At 47.6% G+C, this 23,852-nt stretch overlaps 1 pseudogene across 1 annotated transcript; it reads right to left on the reverse strand.

The window, feature by feature from the left end:
* Positions 1–18,474: 18,474 nt before the first annotated feature.
* Positions 18,475–23,177, reverse strand: LOC310824064 (EH domain-containing protein 2-like; annotated as a pseudogene). The gene is made up of 6 exons: positions 22,994–23,177; positions 22,166–22,342; positions 21,203–21,303; positions 19,608–19,876; positions 19,222–19,386; positions 18,475–18,999 (listed from the first exon to the last, which is right to left on the reverse strand). The product of its transcript is annotated as an EH domain-containing protein 2-like (transcript).
* Positions 23,178–23,852: the final 675 nt, after the last annotated feature.

Here is a 23,852-nt window from a genome sequence, read left to right on the forward strand (position 1 = left end):
AGGCGCTACAGGTCTCTCCGCACCCGAACCAGCAGGTTCAGAGGAAGCTTCTTCCCTGTGGCTGTCACCCTACTGAACTCCAACTCTGCACCTGGGTGACAACCAACCTACCAACCCCCCCCTACACATACACCCCCCCCCCCCCCCCCCGGACAATTGCACTACTCCTACCCTATAGTATTCCTATAAACTGTACATACTGTATCCTCACTTGTACACACTGCTCTTACACTACATACTACTACTGCTCTTCTGTACATATATGTCTATACTGTTCATAATGCACATATCCTTATTTTTTTAATGCTACTGTTAATACACTGCACATATCTGTACATATCTGTTTATACTGTTCATACTGCATTCCATATTTATTCTGCTTATTTACTCTGCTTTAATGTTACTGTTAATACATATATACTGCTTATACTGCACTGCCTATACAGCTCATATGCTGCTTATACTGTTCATAGTGCATTCTATTTATTCTGCTTATAATTTTACTGCTAATACATATACTGCTTACACTGCACTACTTATACTTATACTTATACTGCACTACTTATACTGCTCATATACTGCACTACCTGTATATATTGTTTACACTGCACTTTTATGCACTTCTGGTTAGACGCTAACTGCATTTCGTTGTCTCTGTACTCTGCATTTCTTCTTTTTTTTTTAAAGTTACACTTTCCATCAGATCATAAGTTGCACTTAAATCGACTTCTGAGCAATAAGTCTTCTTTGAAAATAGCCCTACCATTGATAATACAGTGCCTATAGAAAGTCATCATACCCTGTGAAATCTAAATCTAACTTTTTTGAGCTGTATGTACACATTATAACCCTCATCATCAAAGTGAAAATAAAAAATAAAAAAAGTCTGAACACTTATTAAAAGTTAATTAGTGAAATACCTGGTTTGGTTAAGTGATCAGCCCCTTAGAGCAGTGTTTCTCAACAGGGGTGCCGCGGCACCCTTGGGTGCCGTCTGGCATCCTTAGGGGTGCCGCAGAAACGTGGCTGACACTAGGCTAATATAGTGAAATTGAAATAAATGAATGCATCATTTTGGAATCTTTCTTTTAACTGTATCATACAGTTAAGTAAATCGGGGCACACATCAGAGAAAATAGTTCGGATTAATTTTCTAGTAGCCTACCGACGCTGCAATCAGTGTTTGGAAAGTAGGCTGCATGACGTAGGCAAATACTTTTATTTACAGCGCGCGATATCGGATGAGTTGTCATAGCGTTGTGCAGCGGTTAATTAGCCAGCAGCATGGACAAGTTTTGGAAAAGAAAAGCTCCACAGTCTGAATACTTTGTTCGTTTGAAAAGCGAACACAGCCGACAGGAGCAGGTGATGTTCAAGTGTGCGAAAATGCACTGGAGGCTAGCTACCTGGTAGCCGAAATAATAGCTAAGGCTAAAAAGCCTCACACCATTGCCGAATCAGTAATAATGCCAGTCTGCACGGCTATTGTAAACAAAATGATAGGCCCACAAGCAGCTAAAGAGATCGCAAAGGTACCACTTTCGAACTCTACCATTGGAAGGCGTATAAATGACATGTCGGCAGACATAGAAGACGTGGTCTTAGAGAAAATAAGGCTATGTGGGAAATTCTCTCTGCAAGTTGATGAATCAACAGACGTGAGTGGCCACGCACAACCTTTGGGATTTGTGAGATTTATTGGTGGAGGAGAAATTCGTGAGAATTTTTTATTTTGCAAGTGTTTGCCGCACAAAACAACGGGAGAGGAAATATACCATGTCACAACAGAGTACCTTGAACAGGGAGGTCTAAGTTGGAAAAATTGTATCAGTGTCTGCACCGATGGCGCTGCTGCGATGACCGGCAATGTCAAAGGTTTCATCAGCAGGATCAGAGCGCAAAACCAAAATGTTCGCACAACGCATTGTTCCTTCACAGGGAGGCACTGGACAGGGCAGTGGACATAGTTAATTTCATAAAGGCGCGACCGTTAAAGTCCCGTCTTTTTTCCATTCTATGCGAGGAAATGGGAGCCGAGCATCAGAGCTTGTTGCTGCACACGGATGTCCCCTGGCTCTCACGCGGAAAGTGCTTGGACCGACTGTACGAGTTAAGAGAAGAAGTCAGAGTGTTTCTAGCGGGAGAGAATTCTGCATAGAAAGAGTTCATTGCAGATGCGCAATGGTGCGCGAAACTCGCATACCTGGCCGATATATTTAAGCACCTCAATGAACTTAATTCTAAAATGCAAGGTAAAGAGGAAAATCTACTAAGCTCATCAGACAAATTGCGTGGCTTCAAGTCTAAACTCACTCTCTGGCGCTCTTGTGTGAAACAGGGGAGAGTTGAGATGTTTCCCCTGTACAGTGCACATCCAAACAGCAAAAAACGTTCTGGCCTTATCTCTCAGCATCTGCAAACCCTTGACGAGAGATTTAATAAGTATTTTCCAGCTGAGACCTTTGCTGGTTTTGACTGGGTCCGTGACCCTTGGAATTCGTGCGCTTTGGAGAGCGCAGCCGACCTGCCAATGCAGGCACAGGAGCAACTGGCAGAGATGAAATAAGATCGTACATTAAGGATGAAATTTCAAGATATGACATTGGATACATTTTGGATATCATTGGAAAAGGAATACCCGATAGTGTCAAGTAGTGCCGTTGACATACTGTTACCCTTTTCCACGACATGTTTGTGTGAACTGAGCTTTTCGAGCTTAACCTGCATCAAGAACAAGTACAGAGAGCGCCTGAGAGCTGTGGACCAGGAGCGACGTGTGTGTCTGTCATCCATTCCTGCGAGAATAGAGCGGTTGTGTGCATCCTCCCAGGCCCAGATCTCTCACTGAGAGTAAGTCACATTTACGCCCCCCTGTGTGTGTGTGTGTGTGTGCGTGCGTGCGTGTAAGAGTAGTAGGCTACATGCGTCATGCATTTGTTGTTCGTCAGAGACAGTGTGTGTATTCTAATGATAATCAACATAAAAAAAATATATATATATATATTGGGGTGCCTTGAGATTTTGCAAAGGGTGCCGCGACTGAAAAAAGGTTGAGAAACACTGCCTTAGAGTAGTATACCATTATAAACTTGCTCAGGTGCAACCAATCAACTTCCAGATCAAACACCAGGCTAATTGCCCCCCACCTGACATCAATTGTAGTGGTTTTGATTACTTCAGTATAAAACCAGCTGTTTCTTGAGGATTCCACTACTAGAAGTGCATGGTTCTGCAAAGAATTCACCATGGTTGTAGGAAGGCACAAGTTGTGAAGGCTACAAAAAGATTTCGAAGGCTTTAGCTATCCCTCTGAGTACTGTTCAGAGCATCATTAAGAAGTGGAAGGCGTATGGCACCACCAACACCTTGCCTAGATCAGGCCGTCCGTCCAAATTGGATGACCGAGCCAGGAGGACATTGATCAGAGAAGCTACCAAGAGGCCAAAGGCAACTTTGAAGGACTGGTCTTTGAACTTAAAAGTCTTTATGGCTGGGACTGGTCTGTCTGTGCATGTGACAACAATCTCACAAGCTTTACACAAAGCTGGCCTGTATGGCAGGGTAGCAAGAAAGAAGCCTTTTCTGAAAAAGTGCCACAGTCAGTCTCGTTTGTGCTATGCAAAAACACACCTGGAAGATTCTGTTGCCATGTGGAAAAAGGTTTTATGGTCAGACGAGACTAAGATTGAACTTTTTTGGACTGAACTCCAAGCGCTATGTTTGGCGAAAACCAAACACAGCACGCCACCCAAAACACACCATACCTACTGTGAAGCATGGTGGTGGCAACATTATGTTGTGGGGATGTTTCTCTTCAGCGGGGACTGGGCAATTGGTCAGGATTGAAGGGAAAATGGATGCTGCCAAGTACACCCAAATTCTTGAGGACAACCTGCGTCCCTCTGCTAGACAGCTGAAGATGGGCAGGTCATTCACCTTCCAACACGACAACGATCCTAAACATACTGCCAAAAGAACAACGCAGTGGCTTAAGGATAGAAAGGTGAATGTCCTTGAGTGGCCAAGTCAGAGCCCTGACTTAAATCCGATAGAAAATCTGTGGATGGACTTGAAGAGAGCAGTCCATCGCCGCTCACCACAGAATTTGACTGAACTCGAACAATTCTGCAAAGAAGAATGGGCAAATATTCTCCAATTTAGGTGTGCAAAGCTAGTAGAGACATATCCAAACAGATTGATGGCTGTAATTGCAGCAAAAGGTGGCTCTACAAAGTATTAAATCAGGGGACTGATGACTTTTCCAACCCTGTTATTCTTGTTTTTATTTTTTTTTAATACATTTTCAGAACTGTCGCCTTTTTTCCATTAGTTTGATGTTGTATGGCTAAATTTGTACATAAAGCTGGAAAAAGTTATTTTTTAATGGGTTTTGATTTCAGGCTGTACGACAAATATAGTAACTATTTCAAAGGGGTATGATGACTTTCTATAGGCACTGTAAATGAGCCCTACACTGACACTGTACTTCACATCTGCGGTCATCTCCATCATAGTAGCCTATTTGCAAGTGAAAGGTTTAACATCAATTCTCAATGAGGAAATTCCAGAACATGTGTTCCACATATTGGTATGTTGGAACACTGTCAGCCCTGCTGAACTGATTGAGAAAAATGGGTAAAGTTTAGTTGGATATCTTTGGAGAGTTGCAGGGCTTGAACATATCCTTGTGAAAATATCTTGGCAATTATCAAGGTGCTTACTCTAACTGATACCACTCTGTGGGGGGACATGCAGCGTTCGGCCTGTAGAGGGAGCTGCAGGACCGTGGCCGGGGTTGTGTCGGCGAGACTTTTGTTGCACACCTGCTGCGAATTAAGTCTCGTCGGCGAATGTTTAAGATGTGTGTGCTTCTGCCATTTGAGGAGGCGAGCTAAGCTGGAGAAGGCGAGGCGATCGAGGAGAGCCGAGACGGGAGCGAGAGACCTTTTGACGAGGCTGGAAAGCCCAAACACTTCCAACGGAACACTTTATGAATAAACGGGACCAATTCCCTTATCGTGATACTGCGTCTGCCTCTGTGTATAAACGGACTTTGTTACATTGGCGCCCAACCTGGGACACAGAATAAAGGCAAGATGGACACGCTAACAGCGGCAATATCGAGGATAACGCTCGTCCTCGAGCAACAGACGGCCCTGCAGCAGACCCAGCAGGCGACGCTGGAGGAGCTGACGGCGGCGAGGGTCGCGGACAGGGCCCTCCTCCAGGACTTCACCAGGGCCGGCGGGCCGGCGCCGGGGACCGGAGCGGCACCAGGTCCCCCCAAGGTCCAGCTGCAGAAGATGGGGGACCTGGACGAGGACCATCTCTCCCTCCCACCGCGGGGGCCACAACGACCAACCCCGGCCCCGCGGCAAGGGGGGGGGGGCCAACGCCCAGGAGGAACCGGGGGAGCAGAAGGAGAGAGGCCGGCGCCCGCCCCGAGGACGAGATGGCAGGGGCCCACCTATCCGGAACCGACCCCGGCCCCACAGGGAGCACCTCGAGCGACAGGGGGGGTGTGTTGGCGGTGCGGACGGCCGGGCCACGTGCAGGCCGAGTGTCGGGCGATGGACGTGGGACAGGTCGTACGCATCGGCGACATACCGGGCCCTCCCCCCGGACCAGGAGCGGCGTATCGTATTCCGGTAAGGATACAACATGATACGCACCAGGCATTCTTGGATTCGGGCTGCATGCAGTCCATGATCCAGGAGCGCCTGGTTCGGCCGGGGGCATTGTTGAAGGCATCGAGGGTGCGGGTGAGGTGTGTGCATGGGGACATTCACGAATATCCGGTGGTCGCTATCGAAATTCATTTTGAGGGGAAAAACCATAGTGTACAGGCGGCGGTTAGCCCACGCCTCACGCATCCCCTGATTCTAGGTGTGGATTGGGAGGGGTTTCCTCAAGCGGTAAAGAGGGCTACCGGGATGCGTGCACGACAGCTAGGGAGGTGTGTGGCGTGTAATGTGCTCTGTGCCGAGGCGGCGCCTCGCGACACTGCCGGGGAGCCGGAGCCGGCGGGGGCGCCTCACCCCGAGACTTCCCCGCCGAACTATCCGCGGCTAGGCGACTTCCCCCTCGAGCAGTCTCGTGACGAGACCCTAAGATCAGCCTTTGACCAAGTGATAGCAATTGATGGTACTTTGATACGGCCAGACACGGTGCGCGCCCACCCCTATTTTGCGATTATCAGCGACAGGTTATATCGAGTAAGTCGTGACTCACATAGTCAGGAGGAAGTAACCCAGTTGCTGGTTCCCCGCAGCCGCCGCGAAATGGTCTTCCAGGCGGCTCATTTCAACCCCATGGCGGGCCATCTAGGGTATGACAAAACACTGCACCGTATAATGGCTTGATTTTATTGGCCGGGGATTCGGGCAGAGGTGCGTAGGTGGTGCGCTTCCTGTCGGGAATGTCAGTTAGTAAATCCCCCGGCCATTCCACGGGCCCCCTTGCAGCCCTTACCATTGGTCGAGAACCCGTTCGACCGCATTGCGATGGATATTATCGGGCCATTTGATCGGTGTACACAGGGTTATCGATTTGTGTTGGTCTTGATAGATTACGCCACCCGATACCCCGAGGCAATACCTCTGCGCAATATCTCTGCCAGGAGTGTAGCGCAAGCATTGTTTCAAGTCATCTCCCGCGTGGGAATCCCGAAAGAGATTCTCACCGATCAGGGCACTAATTTTATGTCACGCACCCTCAAGGAACTGTATGGCTTGTTGAACATCAAGGCGATTCGAACCAGTGTTTACCACCCGGCCACTGACGGCCTTTGTGAGCGGTTCAATCGGACCTTGAAGTCAATGATCCGGAAGTTTGTCCACGAGGATAGTCGGAATTGGCATAAATGGCTAGATCCCCTGTTGTTTGCGGTGCGGGAAGTTCCCCAAGCTTCCACCGGGTTTTCCTCGTTTGAATTACTCTACGGGCGTAAGCCCCGGGGTGTCCTAGACCTGCTTAAAGAAAATTGGGAGGAAGGGTCTAGCGACAGTAAGAGCGAGATCCAGTACGTCCTCGACTTGCGCACAAAGCTCCACGCCCTAGGGGCTATCTCACGTGAGCATTTGCTGCAAGCCCAGGAGCGTCAGAAATGCCTGTATGACAGGGGGACTACCCTACGAGAGTTTACACCGGGAGACAAGGTGCTCGTACTGTTACCCACCTCCAGCACGAAATTACTCGCGAAGTGGCAAGGGCCGTTTGTGGTCACACGTCGCATGGGTGACGTGGATTATGAGGTTGTACGCTCGGACCGGGGGGATAGCTTGCAGGTGTATCACGTCAATCTCCTAAAAAAATTGAACGACGTGGTCACGGTTGCTCTGGCTACGGTAATTCCGGAGAGAGAGGAGTTCGGTCCGGAAGTCCCAAAATCGAAAGTTAGCACTCCGGTCGATATTGATAACCATCTCTCTGCTAGCCAGGCCGCGGACATTGCAGATTTGCAGCTTAAGTTCGCTGACGTGTTCTCTCCCCTGCCCGGTCGGACTACGCTCATCGACCACCATATAGAAACGCAGCCGGGTTTAACGGTGTGCACGCGTCCCTATAGGTTGCCGGTGCACAAACGAAACGTTGTGTGCACGGAGTTGGAAGCTATGCTGGAGCTGGGTGTGGTCGAGGAGTCCCGCAGTGATTGGTGTAGCCCCATCGTGCTTGTCAACAAGCCAGATGGGGCTATACGGTTCTGTGTGGATTATAGACGGGTTAATGCGGTCTCCAAGTTCGATGCATATCCGATGCCCCGGGTCGACGAGCTCTTGGACCGGCTTGGTACGGCCAGGTACTTCACGACATTGGATTGCACGAAGGGATACTGGCAGATTCCACTCTCGCCGGTGTCCCGGGAGAAAACGGCATTCTCCACTCCGCTCGTGTTATTCCAGTTCACCGTGCTCCCTTTCGGGTTGTTCGGAGCCCCAGCCACTTTTCAGCGCCTCATGGACCGTATTCTGCGGCCGCACGCCGCCTATGCTGCGGCCTACCTAGATGACATTGTCATTCACAGTGACACCTGGCCGCAGCATGTGCGGAGTGTGGCTGCTGTTCTGCGGTCCCTGAGGCAGGCGGGGCTGATGGCCAACCCGAAAAAGTGCGTGATCGGGCGGAGGGAGATACGGTATCTGGGGTACCATTTGGGACGGGGGGAGGTGCGACCGCAGATTGAAAAGACTGCGGCCATCGCCGCCTCTCCCCGGCCCAAGACAAAGAAGGAGGTGAGGGCCTTCCTGGGGCTGGCGGGATATTACCGCCAGTTCGTACCAGGGTTTTCAGAGCTGGCCAGTCCCTTGACGGACCTCACCCGGAAGGGTGCCCCGGATCCGGTCCAATGGTCGGGCCAGTGCCAGGGGTCGTTCGAGGCCCTTAAGGGGGCTCTTTGTGGAGAAACGGTCCTGTATGCGCCTGATTTTAACCTCCCTTTCTCCCTACAGACGGACGCGTCGGATAGAGGGCTGGGAGCAGTGCTGACCCAGCGCGTGGAGGGGGCCGACCGGCCGGTGCTGTACCTGAGCCGCAAGCTGTCGGAGAGGGAGGGCCGGTACAGCACCGTGGAGAAGGAGTGCCTGGCCATCAAGTGGGTGGTCGGCACCCTCCGCTACTACCTGCTGGGTCGCGCCTTCACCCTCTACTCCGACCATGCCCCCCTCCAGTGGCTCCACCGCATGAAGGATGTAAACGCGAGGATCACCCGGTGGTACCTCGCGTTGCAGCCCTTCAACTTTTCCGTCGTGCACAGACCGGGGGCGCAGATGGTCGTGGCAGACTTCCTCTCCTGTGCAGGGGGGGGGGGAGTAGGTCGTCGGCCGTCGGGTCCCCGGCCTGTGTCGGGCGGTGGGGGTATGTGGGGGGACATGCAGCGTTCGGCCTGTAGAGGGAGCTGCAGGACCGTGGCCGGGGTTGTGTCGGCGAGACTTTTGTTGCACACCTGCTGCGAATTAAGTCTCGTCGGCGAATGTTTAAGATGTGTGTGCTTCTGCCATTTGAGGAGGCGAGCTAAGCTGGAGAAGGCGAGGCAATCGAGGAGAGCCGAGACGGGAGCGAGAGACCTTTTGACGAGGCTGGAAAGCCCAAACACTTCCAACGGAACACTTTATGAATAAACGGGACCAATTCCCTTATCGTGATACTGCGTCTGCCTCTGTGTATAAACGGACTTTGTTACACACTCTCTCAGCCACTACCTCTCGCTCGCTCACACACACACACACACACACACACACACACAAAAGCAGCAGAGGGTAGAGTTTAAACATCCTAGAGAAAACTCCAAATAGGGGGATGTTGCAAATGTCTTTCATAAAAGTACAGTGTCTAAACGCCGTGCATGAGCCCAAGAAACGTAGCGGACCCAAGGAAAGGAGATATTATAAACTCTCAGGCCAAGCCACCACATTCTTAGCATGTGAGTCATACTGTAAACCAGAGAGCAGGGAGGAATGGGGCGGTGTGCCTCTGTCTCTCATTTGTGTTTCTTTCCATAGAGGAGTGGAAGAAGGAGGCATACGCACACAAACACAAACACACACACCGATAGAAAGGCACTTACACTAAAGTATAAACAAGGAGTATGATCATGACATATTGAATGCTGAGGAGAGAGATTAAGAGGTGAATTTGTGTGTGTGTGTATACACATTAATTATGGGTTATGGGTAATTACGAGTGAGAGAGAGAGAGAGAGCGAGTGCACTGGAAAATGGTGGTATGGGGTTTTGGCAGGGAGGACTGAGTTACTGTGTATCTGGTCTGTTGCTGGGAGACGAACTGAATAGTATGTGTGCACTAAATTTACTGAGTGTGCCATGTGTCCAAATAGTGAGACAGCATATTGACAATGATGATCGTACAAATGTGTAGCGGGTGAAATGCGTTCTTCCAAATCTTTCAATGCTGTTGATTAGGTTATGGTGAATGTTTTCATACCACAATAAAAGGTTTGTTGTAATTCTCTCTCCTGTCTTAATTTTTCTACATTAATCTCGATCTCCGCTTCAATTATCAAATAAAGAACATCAAGAAAAGGTCAGAAGTCAGGAAGAGCACAGTCAATAGATTTTATTTGATTATGATTATTTAACATAGGAGCAGTTGGTAAAGATATGGTAAGATACCAATACATCTTTTTGTATTTTCATAGCATTCATTTAGAACACAAAAATAGCAACAGTAATAACTACAAAAAAGTGAAAGACAAAAATACATGATATTCTGTTGTTGGGAGAAGTAAAATAGTGTGACAGGAGAAAATGATGGCACGTAATATGTAGAAGTGCATTCAGGTTATTAGTTGGACCAGGACACAGTGGTATGAGTTAACTTCAAATACAGTTAGGTCCGGAAATATTTGGACAGTGACACAATATTCATAATTGTGGCTCTGTACGCCACCACAATGGATTTGAAATGAAACAATCGAGATGCAATTGAAGGGCAGACTTTCAGCTTTAATTCAAGGGGTTGAACAAAAATATTCTATGAAACGTTTAGGAATTGCAACCATTTTTATACACAGTCCCCCATTTTCAGGGGCTCAAATGTAATTGGACAAATTAACAATCATAAATAAAATGTTCGTTTTTAATACTTTGTCGAGAATCCTTTGCAGGCGATGACTGCCTGAAGTCTGGAACCCATGGACATCACCAAATGCTGGGTTTCCTCCTTTGTGATGCTTTGCCAGGCCTTTACTGCAGCTGTCTTCAGTTGTTGTTTGTTCGTGGGTCTTTCTGCCTTTAGTTTTGTCTTCAGCAAGTGAAATGCATGCTTGATCGGGTTGAGTTCAGGTGATTGACTCGGCCATTGCAGAATATTCCACTTTTATGCCTTAAAAAACTCCTGGGTTGCTTTCGCAGTATGTTTTGGGTCATTGTCCATCTGTACTGTGAAGCGCCATCCAATCAACTTTGCTGAATTTGGCTGAATCTGAGCAAATAGTATATCCCTAAACACTTCAGCATTCATCCGGCTGCTTACATTTACATTTATGGCATTTAGCAGACTCTAGGGTTGGGGTTAGGGTTAGTATTGGGGGGGTAAGTGAGGGTGAAGCGATCTTTAGGAGGGACTGTTAAGATGTAGCCTGAAGAGATGGGTTTTCAATCTACGGCGGAAGATCGGAAGTGACTCTGCAGTCCTGACAGTAGTGGGAAGCTCATTCCACCAGCGGGGCGCCAGGACAGTGAAAAGCCGAGACCGAGTAGCGCGGCCACTGCATCCACGTAGAGGCGGCGGTGCCAGGCGGGCAGCCGAGGTGGACGAGCGGAGTGATCTTGCAGGGGTTTGGGGGCTAACCATTGCTTGCAAGTAGGGAGGGGCTGTTCCCTTTGCCGCCCGGTAGGCAAGCACCAGGGTCTTGAATTTGATGCGAGCTTCTACCAGGAGCCAGTGGAGGGCGCGGAGGAGGGGCGTGACGTGAGAATTTGGGGAGATTGAACACCAGACAAGCGGCAGCGTTCTGGATGAGCTGCAGAGGCCTGATGGAGGAGGCGGGGAGTCCGGCCAAGAGTGCATTGCAGTAGTCAAGGCGAGAGATTACAAGTGTTTGGACAAAAAGTTGTGCCAGCCCCAAGGTTCTTGGCTGTATGGGAGGTGGTCACAGTAGAGTTTTCTACTGTGATGGAGAAGTCTTGGAGAGGGCAGGCTTTCCCTGGGAGGAAGAGCAGCTCAGTCTTGTCAAGGTTGAGCTTGAGGTGGTGGGCTGACAAGACATGCCGAGACACGTGTTGCCACCTGTGAGTCAGAAGGGGGGAAAGAGAGAAAACGTTGAGTGTCATCTGTGTCCGTGTAGTAGGAGAAACCATGTGAAGAAATTACAGAGCCGAGAGATTTGGTATAGAGAGAGAACAGTAAAGGCCCAAGGACAGAGCCCTGGGGGACACCAGTGGTGAGGGGTCGTGGAGAGGACAGGATCGCTGTCCTCTCCACGTCACCTGGTAGGAGCGACCGGCCAGGTCGGATGCAAACCAGGAGAGTGCAGAGCCAGAGATGCCCAATTCTGAGAGGGTGGAGAGAAGGATTGGGTGATTTACTGTGACAAATGCAGCAGACAGGTCCAGAAGAATGAGAACAGAGGAGAGGGAGGAAGCTTGAGCGGAGTGGAGAGCCTCCGTGACAGCGAGGAGAGCAGTTTCAGTAGAGTGCCCAGCTTTAAAGCCGGATTGGTGAGGGTTGTTATGGAAAATACATTGATAAAACTGTTTTCAGGTTATACACTTTCATATGACTGATACAACTTGTGTAAATACTGTGATTACATTTTCTCTTGTTCTGAGAAGCAATGTATAATTTACCATATGAACAGCGGTGGTTTCGGAGGGAGTGGTGAGGGAGAGCAACAATGGGTGGACAGACGTATCTTGCCGATAGGTGTGAAATGTTGAACGCCGATTGATTAGTAAGAAAGCGCCGATTGATCATGAAGAAAGTCTCCCCATTGTTCATTCTCTCCCGCCCTCTCTCACGTAAGCACAAGCCCATCAGCCGATACCCTTGGCGGCGCCTACCCTTTATGTTTAAACTGTATAAAAGACAACCCTGATAATCGCCTCTTCAGACTTGCGCTGAACAGACCTCCGGATCTACACTGGGCTGCTGTTACGCTCTTGTCTCTTGTTTGCAAACAATAAATACCGGACTCAGATATAGTGGCTATTCAGGACTTGTTTCTTGATTCTTACCTCCGAAGAGCGTGAAGAGTGGTAAATCCTAGACTTCCATCACAGAGTCAAGGAAGTTGTTTTGAAGGAGGTAGTTAGACAGTTGGTTAGAGACAGCACGTTCAAGGGTTTAGATAAGGGATACCGGTCTGTAGTTATGGACAGCAGACGGGTCAAGAGTTGGTTTCTTGAGAAGAGGCTTGACTCTGGCTGTCTTGAAGGCAGCTGGGACAGATCCTGTGGGTAGAGAGGAATTGATTAAGGTGGTAAGGAACGGAAGGAGGTCTTTGGAGATGGATTGGAGAAAGTGGGAGGGGATAGGATCAAGGGGGCAGGTGGTTGCCCGCTTGTATGTGACCAGCTTTAGAACATCATCAGGGGAGAGGGGGGAGAAATCTGATAAACCAGAGACTGGGTGTTGCACAGTGGGTTTGGGAGGAGAGGTAGCATTGTTGGTGAGAGGTAGAGGGAAGGAGCTGCTAATGTCATCAACCTTCCTTTCAAAATAGGTGACAAAGTCATCGGCAGACAGAGAGGAGGGAGGAGGGGGAGGAGGAAGGTTGAGGAGTGAGGAAAATGTGGAGAACACTTTCCTTGGGTCAGAGACAAAGGATTGAATTTTGGAATGGTAGTATAAGGCTTTAGCAGCTGATGCAGATGAGGTGTAGTTGAGGAGGAGAGAGAGATAAGGGTCTAGATCATCAGGAGTGCCAGATTTTCTCCATTTCCTCTCAGCTGCCCGGAGCCCTATTCTACAAGCTTGCAGGGTTTCAGACAGCCAGGGAGCATGTGGAGTGGATGGTGCCTGCCTTGTGATCTGTGGACAGAAAAAGTCGAAGGATGAGGAAAGAGAGGACAGGAGGGTGGAGGAAGCTGCATCAGTGGATATAAGAGAGAAGGATTCAACAGAGGGTAGGGCGGATAAGACAGGGGAAGAAAGAGTGGTGAGTGAGAGAGTGCGCAGGCTGCGACGAGAGGACACAGTGTGGGTAGAGACTGGTTGGGAGGGTGAGCATTTGAGAAGGAGGGAGAAGGATACAAAATGATGGTCGGAAGAGGGGTAAACAGTAAGGTTGGAGGTATGGGAGGATCTGGTGAAGACAAGGTCGAGCTGATTGCCCGCCTTATGAGTTGGAGGAGAGTGGGACAGGGTAAGGCCGAAGGAGGAGAGAAGGTCAAGTGCTCCAGACGAGTGAAGCTTCTCAGACTGGATGTTGAAGTCACCTAGTAGTGTGAGCGGTGTGCCGTCCTCAGGGAAGAAGCTGAGAAGGACATCCATCTCATCTAAGAAGTGTCCAAGCTGACCTGGAGGACGATAGACAACAACAATGTGAAGTTTGACAGGGGAGGTGATAGAAACAGCATGGAATTCAAAGAAGGATATGGACAGGTGTGACAGGGGAAGGACATTATGTCACCACTTAGGCGAGATGAGGAGTCCTGTTCCTCCTCCTCGACCAGAGAGTCTAAGGGAATGAGAAAAGGAGTAGGCATCAGAGAGGGCTGCCGGAGTAGCTGTGTTATCCGGTGTAATCCATGTCTCTGTGAGAGCAAGGAAGTGGAGAGACATGAAGCAGGCATAGGCTGAGATAGCCTCTGCTTTCCAGACCGCTGATTGGCAGTTCCAAAGTCCTCCTGTGACAGTGAGGTCGTGGTCAGTTGAGCATGGTGGGTAGATTAGATTGGAAGGGTTGCGAGTGGAGGTGTAGAGTCGATGTGTCCTCCTGACGTAGGAAATAACAGGAATGGGGAGAAAGCACATTGTGATTTTTTGCTGGTATAGAGGGAGAGGGTTAGTGGGAAATGTCGGATATAGGTAGGCTGAATACACTCAGGGTAATGATTATTATTATTATTTTTTATCAAAGTAGAATTCAAATACTTAGTAGTATGGCCTTCCTCGATGGACTCCACAGATAGACTCCTATGTCTTTGTGTCTGGAGTCTTTGTGTCAGGATCGTCACAAAATAAATGCAGATTCTGTGATTGCTGATGACCAGCAGGGTAGCATCCCCTCCCATCTGATGATCAGTTAACGACCAGACAGGTTTCACCACTCACTCAATCCCAAATGTATTAGTCCTGGTCCAGGGTGAGCAGGAGTTAAATACCTGGCAGGATAGTGTTTAGGCCCTCCCACTGGAGATTGACAGCACTTCACAGCTAATTGACTTCAAACAGATGGCTTCCAATAGAAACTACTTAAGGCAGGATAGCCAAACAAACAACTCTGAATAGCACTCTGATTAGAGACAAGATTAAACTAAATTACACAGACTGGAGAACAGGCTTAAGGCAGGAAAGCCACTGCAAAACAAACAACTCCTAATATCCCTCTGACTAGAAACAAGATTAAACTAACTTACTCAGAACAGGCTTCACCACTCACTCAATCCCAAATGTATTAGTGATGTATTGATGATGTCTTCTGTCACATCATCAATAAATACTAGTGACCCAGTGCCATTGGAAGCCATCCGCCTCCAACCGTGTTTTATAGATGATGTGATATGCTTCGGATCATGAGCAGTTCCAAGCCTTCTCCATACTTTTTTCTTCCCTTCTTTCTGGTACAGGTTGATCTTAGTTTCATCTGTCCAAAGAATGCTGTTCCAGAACAGGGCTGTTTTTTTTAGATGTTTTTTGGCAAAGTCTAATCTGGCCTTTCTAGGACAAACTATCCCAGCTGAGCGTGCCTGAGCCCACCTGCAGGTGGACCACTGATTTCCTGAAAGACAGGAAGCAGCAGGTGCGGCTGGGCAAGCTTGTCTCGGAGCCCCGGACCATCAGCACTGGAGCCCCACAAGTCTGTATGCTCTTTCCTCTACTCTTCTCCCTCTACACCAACAGCTGCACCTCTAGCCACCCTTCTGTCAAACTCCTGAAGTTCGCGGATGACACAACCCTCATTGGATTCATCTCCAATGGTGATGAGGCCGCCTACAGAGAGGAAGTTGACAGCCAGTCCAGTTAACACTGTGGAGCCTGGCCAGCCCAGTTAACACTGTGGAGTCATTCAGATTCCTGGGGACAATAATGTCAAAGGACCTCAGGTGGGCGGAGAACATCACCTCCACCATCAAGAAGGCCCAGCAGAGGATGTTTTTCCTGTGGCAGCTGAAGAAATTCAACATGCCGCAGAAAGTGATGGTCGACTTCTACACGTCCTCAGCTCATCTATCACCATCTGGTTCGCTGCCTCCACTGCCAAGGACAAAGGCAGATTGCAGCGGATCATTTGGTCAGCCGAGAAGGTCATCGGCTGCAACCTGCCATCTCTCCTGGACCTGTTCCACCCCAGGACCAGGAAGAGAGCAGGAAAGATCATCGCTGATCCTTCCCATCCTGGTCACAACCTCTTCCAGAGACTTCCATCCGGCAAAAGGTTCCGGTCAATCAAGACTAAAACCTTGCGCCACCTGAACAGTTTCTTCCCCATGGCAGTGGGGCTCACAACCAAGCCCCCTGCCTCTCACTGACCCCCCCCCCACCCTGTCACACAAACAATGCACTGACAGGGTAATTTATAATGATTCTAATTTATAGTGTACATGCCCCACAACCATTTCACAGCCTCTAGCCTCATTGCCATTTCGTCTCACACAGCCTACAAGATGTATTGTTCTGCTGCTCTTTTTTATAAATGTGTAAATTTGTGATTGCTATTTTGTTAATACTTTGCTATTTTGTAAATTTCTTGTCAATATTTGCTATTTGCAATATTTGCTATATATGTCCATGCACCAACCTCACCAAGTTAATTTCCTGTATGTGCAAATATACTTGGCCAAATAAAATAATTCTGATTCTGACAAAGGAATAGCCCACACGTCCATGAAACAGCTTTTGAGTCAACTGTCCAATTACTTTTGGTCCCTTGATAAAAGAGCTGTAATTCCTAAACCCTTCCTCCAATTTGGATGTGAATACCCTCATATTAAAGCTGAGAGTCTGCACTTTAAGCCCATATTCATATATAACTGTAACTTGAATATGTTTTGGTAAACAGCTAAAATGACAAAAATTGTGTCAGAGTCCAAATATATATAGACCTAACTGTACATCAATTGAGTATAGATAAATGTTTTTCTACATAGAACATTTCTGGCTGCCTTGTTTTGCTAGAAACACTCTCTACTGAATAGCTACATGTAGCTATTTTGATGACACCTTCAATCTGAATTATAATCCTAGAATCAGATAAGTCTAAATTAATGGAGACATACACTCACCGGCCATTTTATTAAGTACACCTGTTCAACTGCTCGTTAACGCAAATATCTAATCAGCCAATCACATGGCAGCAACTCAATGCATTTAGGCATGTAGACATGGTCAAGACAACCTGCTGAAGTTCAAACCGAGCATCAGAATGGGGAAGAAAGGTGATTTAAGTGACTTTGAACGTGGCATGGTTGTTGGTGCCAGACGGGCTGGTCTGAGTATTTCAGAAACTGCTGATCTATTGGGATATTCAGGCACAACCATCTCTAGGGTTCACAGAGAATGGTCCGAAAAAGAGAAAATATCCAGTGAGCGGCAGTTCTCTGGGCGAAAATGCCTTGTTGATGCCAGAGGTCAGAGGAGAATGGCCAGACTGGTTGGAGATGATAGAAAGGCAACAGTAACTCAAATAACCACTCGTTACAACCAAGGTATGCAGAAGACCATCTCTGAACGCACAACATGTCGAACCTTGAAGCAGATGGGCTACAGCAGCAGAAGACCGCAGCAGAAGACCACACCGGGTGCCACTCCTGTCAGCTAAGAACAGGAAACTGAGGCTACAATTCGCACGGGCTCACCAAAATTGGACAATAGAAGATTGGAAAAACGTTGCCTGGTCTGATGAGTCTCGATTTCTGCTGCGACATTCAGATGGTAGGGTCAGAATTTGGTGGAAACATTTGGTGTAAACAACATGAAAGCATGGATCCATCCTGCCTTGTATCAACGGTTCAGGCTGGTGGTGGTGGTGTAATGGTGTGGGGGATATTTTCTTGGCACACTTTGGGCCCCTTAGTACCAATTGAGCATTGTTTAAACGCCTCAGCCTACCTGAGTATTGTTGCTGACCATGTCCATCTCTTTATGACCACAGTGTGCCCATCTTCTGATGGCTACTTCCAGCAGGATAACGCGCGATGACACAAAGCTCACATCATCTCAAACTGGTTTCTTGAACATGACAATGTACTCCAATGGCCTCCACAGTCACCAGATCTCAATCCAATAGAGCACCTTTGGGATGTGGTGGAACGGAAGATTCGCATCGTGGATGTGCAGCCGACAAATCTGCAGCAACTGTGTGATGCTATCATGTCAATATGGACCAAAATCTCTGAGGAATGTTTCCAGCACCTTGTTGAATCTGTGTCACAAAGAATTTGTGTCACAGTTCTGAAGGCAAAAGGGGGTCCAACCCGGTACTAGCAAGGTGTACCTAATAAAGTGGCCGGTGAGTGTATTCGTCAGTGCTACTGTGGTCAAGTCATTGTTGGAATGTTGCTGTGTGAGACAGTGAGGTTTTGGACTTGGCCTCCTTTTATAGGATAACAAAATATCAGTGTGAGCATACTGTATACAAAGAGGTGATAAAGAAAAAGAAGTGGAGATTTACTGTAGGAATCCTGCTAGCATTAATAGAGTGGGGCACGAGCCTTTAAGCTCAGACAACACACTTAGATTCAATAATAAAAAGACAAACAGGGACTTAAATGAACAGAGACAAAGGAACAGTAGTGTGAGTGTGGCAGCCATCAGAGGAGGGTCCCTGTTGGCCCCAGGGGCAGTGTAAATTATCTATGCATCAGAGCCTTTCTGCCTGTGCTTGGAGGGGGGCACTAGACGGGCCGGGAGCTGAGGGGGAAGACCATGGCCCTCTAGTTTGACCTCGATCAGGTGGCTGGCCAGGGCAAACTCATCATCATCCAGCACGCCATCGCAGTCCACATCCGACAGCTTCCAGATGCGGCCTAGCACCGAGTTGGGCAGCCGGGTGCTCACCATCCAGTCCTTGGCCTTAGTGTCACTCAGCTTCCCCTCGTTGGGAGCCAGGTTGTAGAAGATCTCATCATACTTGGGCTTACGCTTAGTTACCACCCAGTCCTCCTCCTCCTCACTCCCTGTTCTCCTCTGCAAATGGGTCACCCTCCATGAAGGGCCCCCAAGAAGGCCCCGCCCTGGCTGCACCCCGGCCTCCAGCTCCTCCTGCCGCAAGAGAAGCATCACCTTGGCAATGTCGGGGGACAGTAGCTCATCCAGAGCAGCCATCAGGGTGGGTTTGAGGACCTTGAACTTGGTGAAGTCATGAACTAGGAGCTGCTCCTGAGGATGGGAACAGAGTTAGAACCAAAACAATCAGTTTTTCAGGCCACATTACTGAGGACATCCACTTTCCAACACATTCAAACTGTATAAATAACATAATTGCAAATATCAGCAATAAACATAACAAAGATACTTGTGTTCAGAGTTTCAACATGAGTTCGTCCAACCAGAGTGTAAAGCACAGGTGCATAACAGTTCAAGAAAGCAGCAGCCCCACACCTGCATCTTGGCACAGTCTGGGAAGTCTCCAAGAGAGATGTGGTGCTGCAGCTGGATCTTGGAGAAGATGACAGGCAGCTGGTAGATGAGGTTCTTCTTCTTATTGTCCTTCCTGAAGACAGATGGCATTTCCTGCTTCAGATAGCTGATGATGTGGGCATGAACCTGGGAGAGAGGGGGACAGATTCATATCAGCAATGTCACTCTTTCCTTAGTCTTTAAAAGAGTAATATAAAGCTCAAACTAAACCTACTTCTCACTGTTCAGCACTATCAACTGGACATGAGCGTAGGCTACTGCACTACTACTGTATTGATGACCACATGGTGTACGTAAGCAGAGGTGATATTCAAAGAGAGACCAAGATAGGTCTCCTTGTCACCCACCCTGACCAGCCGCACTCTCTCGACCAGGTCATTTAGCTTGCGCAAGGCGGCATTGCGGGGAAGGTTCTGGATGTCAGCAAACAGATCCTCCTCCTCCAGCTCAAACAGTCTGCGGGTGTTGGGGACCAGTAGCGGCTCGGACCAGAATGACCCAATGTAGACTCGAAGAACCTCAGGGATACCAAACACATTCCCCAGAGACCACATGAGGGCGCCGTACACACGCATCAAAGAGGAGAAAGGTGTGGCGGGTTTGTCACACATCACATCTTACCTTTAGCAAAAGATTAGGGTCTTGATATGTTGAGACACACACACACACACACATAGAGAGAAGGGAGGAGGTCAACATAGACACAGACCCTTCAGACCTCTTGTTTCCCTCTCTTTTAAATGTACCCCTTTGTCTTCTCATTCCTGCCTTACCCTCTATATATGATATTGCTTCCTCCTCTGTCAGTGTTACAATGTGATGTAATGTAATTCCTTGGTAGTGTAGACGGATTTGGTGGCTCCAGCCATGTGATTTAAATGTGTTTAAATGTGGCTGAGACAAAGACAGTGATGGTCTGATCTTCCAGTGTGAATGGTGATCAATGCCCCCCCCCCCCCAGCCCTGCTATTGTAATGTATATAGTATAGGCCAACTGGCTCTCACACCGATGTTCTATTATTGGGATAGTATTTAAGGACAAGGACAGCAAGATTTTCTTGGAGTTTCTTGGGGGAGCCGATGGGCACCGGTCTCCTGTGTGTCCTTGACACACACAGCGTTAAACGTATGGTTAAACTTCCATTTCTTTAATACAGTTATATGTTCCTTTGAAACTGTTACATTGGTTAATTTTGATACTCGTTGATACTCTGTTCTCATTCTTCCTATGTGCATTAATGTGATGTTTATTTTCATATTTTTGACATGTAAAGTGCTTTGAGTCCATGAGAAAGCTGTATACAAATTGAGTGTATTATTATTATTATCATTAGATAAAGGTTCTGTTAAAACAGCACGACATAATCGTGACCAGGTTATCCCATTAATGTCTAATGTTCACATGCATCGTTAACAACATGTAGAGTCGAGTCATCGGCTTCAGGTATTGGACAAAGCGTAAACTCCTCGCAATTCATTGTAACTTGAGGGCTTAGTGGTAGCATTTTGGGTATTCTTAATGAAATCTAGGATCCGATATGATCGAGTGTCTGTCACACAGGGATTATGAATCTTGATTAACCATAAAATATCTTTTGAAGTCAGATATAACGTAATGTTAACTTGTGTTGGTTGGTCACGTGACCACTGGTGTAGAGTCTGCTGTATCATATCCATAACTGTCTGAAGTTGTACTGGGGAATAGATGTATGTCTTTATTCTTAACCCGGCCAGTCCTTTCTCTATTCTTCAGTGTTTTATCACAATTATTCAGTAGCATGCCCGAATACTGTTAAACTTGGCTTCTTTGTTCTTCCAACATCATGTTTAATCTTGAATGTGGTGGTCATATGGGTTAGCCAGATGGGAGGAAGGAGACGAGTTTGTGAGCTGAGGTTCAGGGATGTGTCTCTCTGCAGGCCCCCCCATACCCTCTCCTCACCTTTTCTGCTCACTCTCTGCTTGGCCCCAGATAGGATGCCTGGTGTGTCAATGATGCCGATACTCTCTAGGACCTGGTTCCGCAGCTGGGCACATTGGAACCTGTCACACATGACCAAAGAGGGGAACACTCAGACTCGTAACACAATATCATTTCAAGTGGACATCTACTTAGGGTCTCTGAGGTCAGGGCAACATTCCACAAAATGGTCACACAAACATCAATGGAAGGAATCTGAATAATGTGAAACATGGCTATCCTTTATTGTGTCTGAAAACGTGATCTAAGGAGCAGCCTGAGAGCTACGCCCCTCCCAGGTAAGCCATTTCCATTTCACCATTTCCCCAGAACAGGAAGTCAGAGAAAAAAGAGAGACACAAACATGCTCACAAACAGGAGGGACTCCTTTGGAACATTGGCATCAGAACTTAGCGAGTGCTGTTCATGGCTCCATCTACTTGGCCTCAATGGCTGAGTCTCAAAGTCTTATCAGTTGTAGATATAGCTTCAGTGCAATAGGTAAACGTGGCTTTTATGATTCTGCCTCAGTACCCTGTATGTCAATGGAAAAATACCTACTGAAAGCTGGCAGCCCAGTCAGTAAACACAGCAGAGAAAGGTACTTCAGTGTTATGTTTCTCTAACACAATCTTTCAGTCTGCCCATGTCTCTGACCTCATCTATTTGGCTTATTCCTGCTGGGCTGAGGAGCCCTCTGACCCTGTGTTTGAACTAGTGCACATTGCGTCCTCTCCAAGTACATTAGCTTTCATTACCCTCTCTGGTGATATTGATAGCTCCCTTTCCAAATGTTTCCACAAATAAGATGAGCCCCTCCCCGCTCTGAAATTTGGCACAGAGACTTGAAATTCCATAGAGCAAAAACTGACACACTTTTTCTGTTATCTCTCCCTACCTGCTCTCCTTGCCTCTCTACAATGGGCTATGCATTCCTGTACTTACCTATTAAGAAATGTGTTTCCAAAGGGGTTCAGTTTACGGAAGGGCTTGTTGGGGTCCACAATGAGGGCTTTCCCAGGGATGACCCCCTCTACCTCCCCATGCATGATGGCCGTAAAGCAGTCAGTGGTGGGTTCAGGTCCCACCCGGCTCCCAGGAATGTCCTGCTCCAGCAGGTACCTGAAAGACACAGACACAGCAAAACAGGTCAGCCCTTAACTCACTAACTGCCAAAGAATTCCCGGAACACTCACCACCTAGAGTGCCAAGTGTTTCATGTGGTATTTACCTAGCAACAATACTTTGATTGGCTACAAAATGAAGCATCATAATTTAAGCATTTTTGGTGAATAAAGTCACCCTTGGCACTCTAGAATGTTGACAATTTGGGCAACTTTATTCACCCTCTGCACAAAATGAGTTAAGCACCCAGAGGCACTTCAGCAAATACTCAACAAAACATTTGAGTTTTGTTGGCATAGGGTTGAGGTCAATTCCAATTGAAATTGAAATTCATGGGCCAACTTCTGAATTTGGTCATGAAGTGGGGAATTTACCATGAATTGAAATTCTAAGACCCTTCATGCAATGAAATTGTAATGTAATTTGAAATTCAACTGACTGCTTACATTGGAATTGAACATTTTAGATTACAATTTTCCATATTGTATACCACACTTTGGAATTAGCATTTACTAATGAATGTACTGTTTTGTATTGAAATAAACGGCATGATTTGTTTTTATCATTTGCAGTATAGCTGAGCAAACAGTAACATAAATAGATGATTATGCTGTAGTTCTAATCAGATATTTGTCTTTGATGGCTTACTTGATGACGGTGGTCTTCCCTGTGGAGTATTGCCCCACCACCAGCACCATGGGCTTGTTGTCAAAGTCGGCATCCTCCAAACCAGCGGCAGCAGCTTCTTACGGTACAGGGACTTAAGCCCATCCGTCACAGTGCAGATCACCTCCGGTGTCTTCTTCACGTCTTTCCGCCTCCAGCGTGACATGGTGATTGACTAGAGGAATGTAAGGGAGCTATGCAGAGTGTTATAAGTGTGTCAGTTGCACCCCTGTGTTTGGCTTTATTTCCTGCCGGTGAACCTTGGAAGGCCCTCAGGTGTTTCCTGTATTTATGTGAACGTCGCTCACTTATCCTTGGACCCACCCCTTTGCCTTGAAATGGATAATAGGGCTTACATCTTTAATTGTGTTTTTTCTATAGTCTGGGTCTTCCCCTTAAATAGTGTCTCCACACTGACTTCGGAAAGCCTCTGAAAAACAAAACATAAATTATTACCACTGCAATGAAAGTAGACGAAACAACCTTGACCTGCAATAGGTCAGAGCCAACTGATAACTGACAATGCCTGAGGTGACTTTTCCTATGGTTTTGGAATCCGCTTTAACCCACTGGGAAAGTGCAGTGCATTGTCAGTGCGTGCCTGGCAAAAATTGGTGTTCACTGTGGAAAACATACCCAGCGTCCACATTTGCACCCGTGTAGCTCATTTCCTTGAAATTAGTTTTTCCCAAGGATTGTTCTCAGTGGAACCTTAAATAAGCAAATCATTATACATTTTTCGCACAATGAAAATGCCATTCAGTGCTGAAGCAGACACACCACCACAGAGACAGTTTGTACATGCACAGGCACATTTAGCCCTTCATTCACTGGCTGTTTA

Source organism: Argentina silus (assembly GCF_951799395.1).
Source record: "Argentina silus genome assembly, chromosome: Y".
NCBI classification, from domain to species: Eukaryota; Metazoa; Chordata; class Actinopteri; order Argentiniformes; family Argentinidae; genus Argentina; species Argentina silus.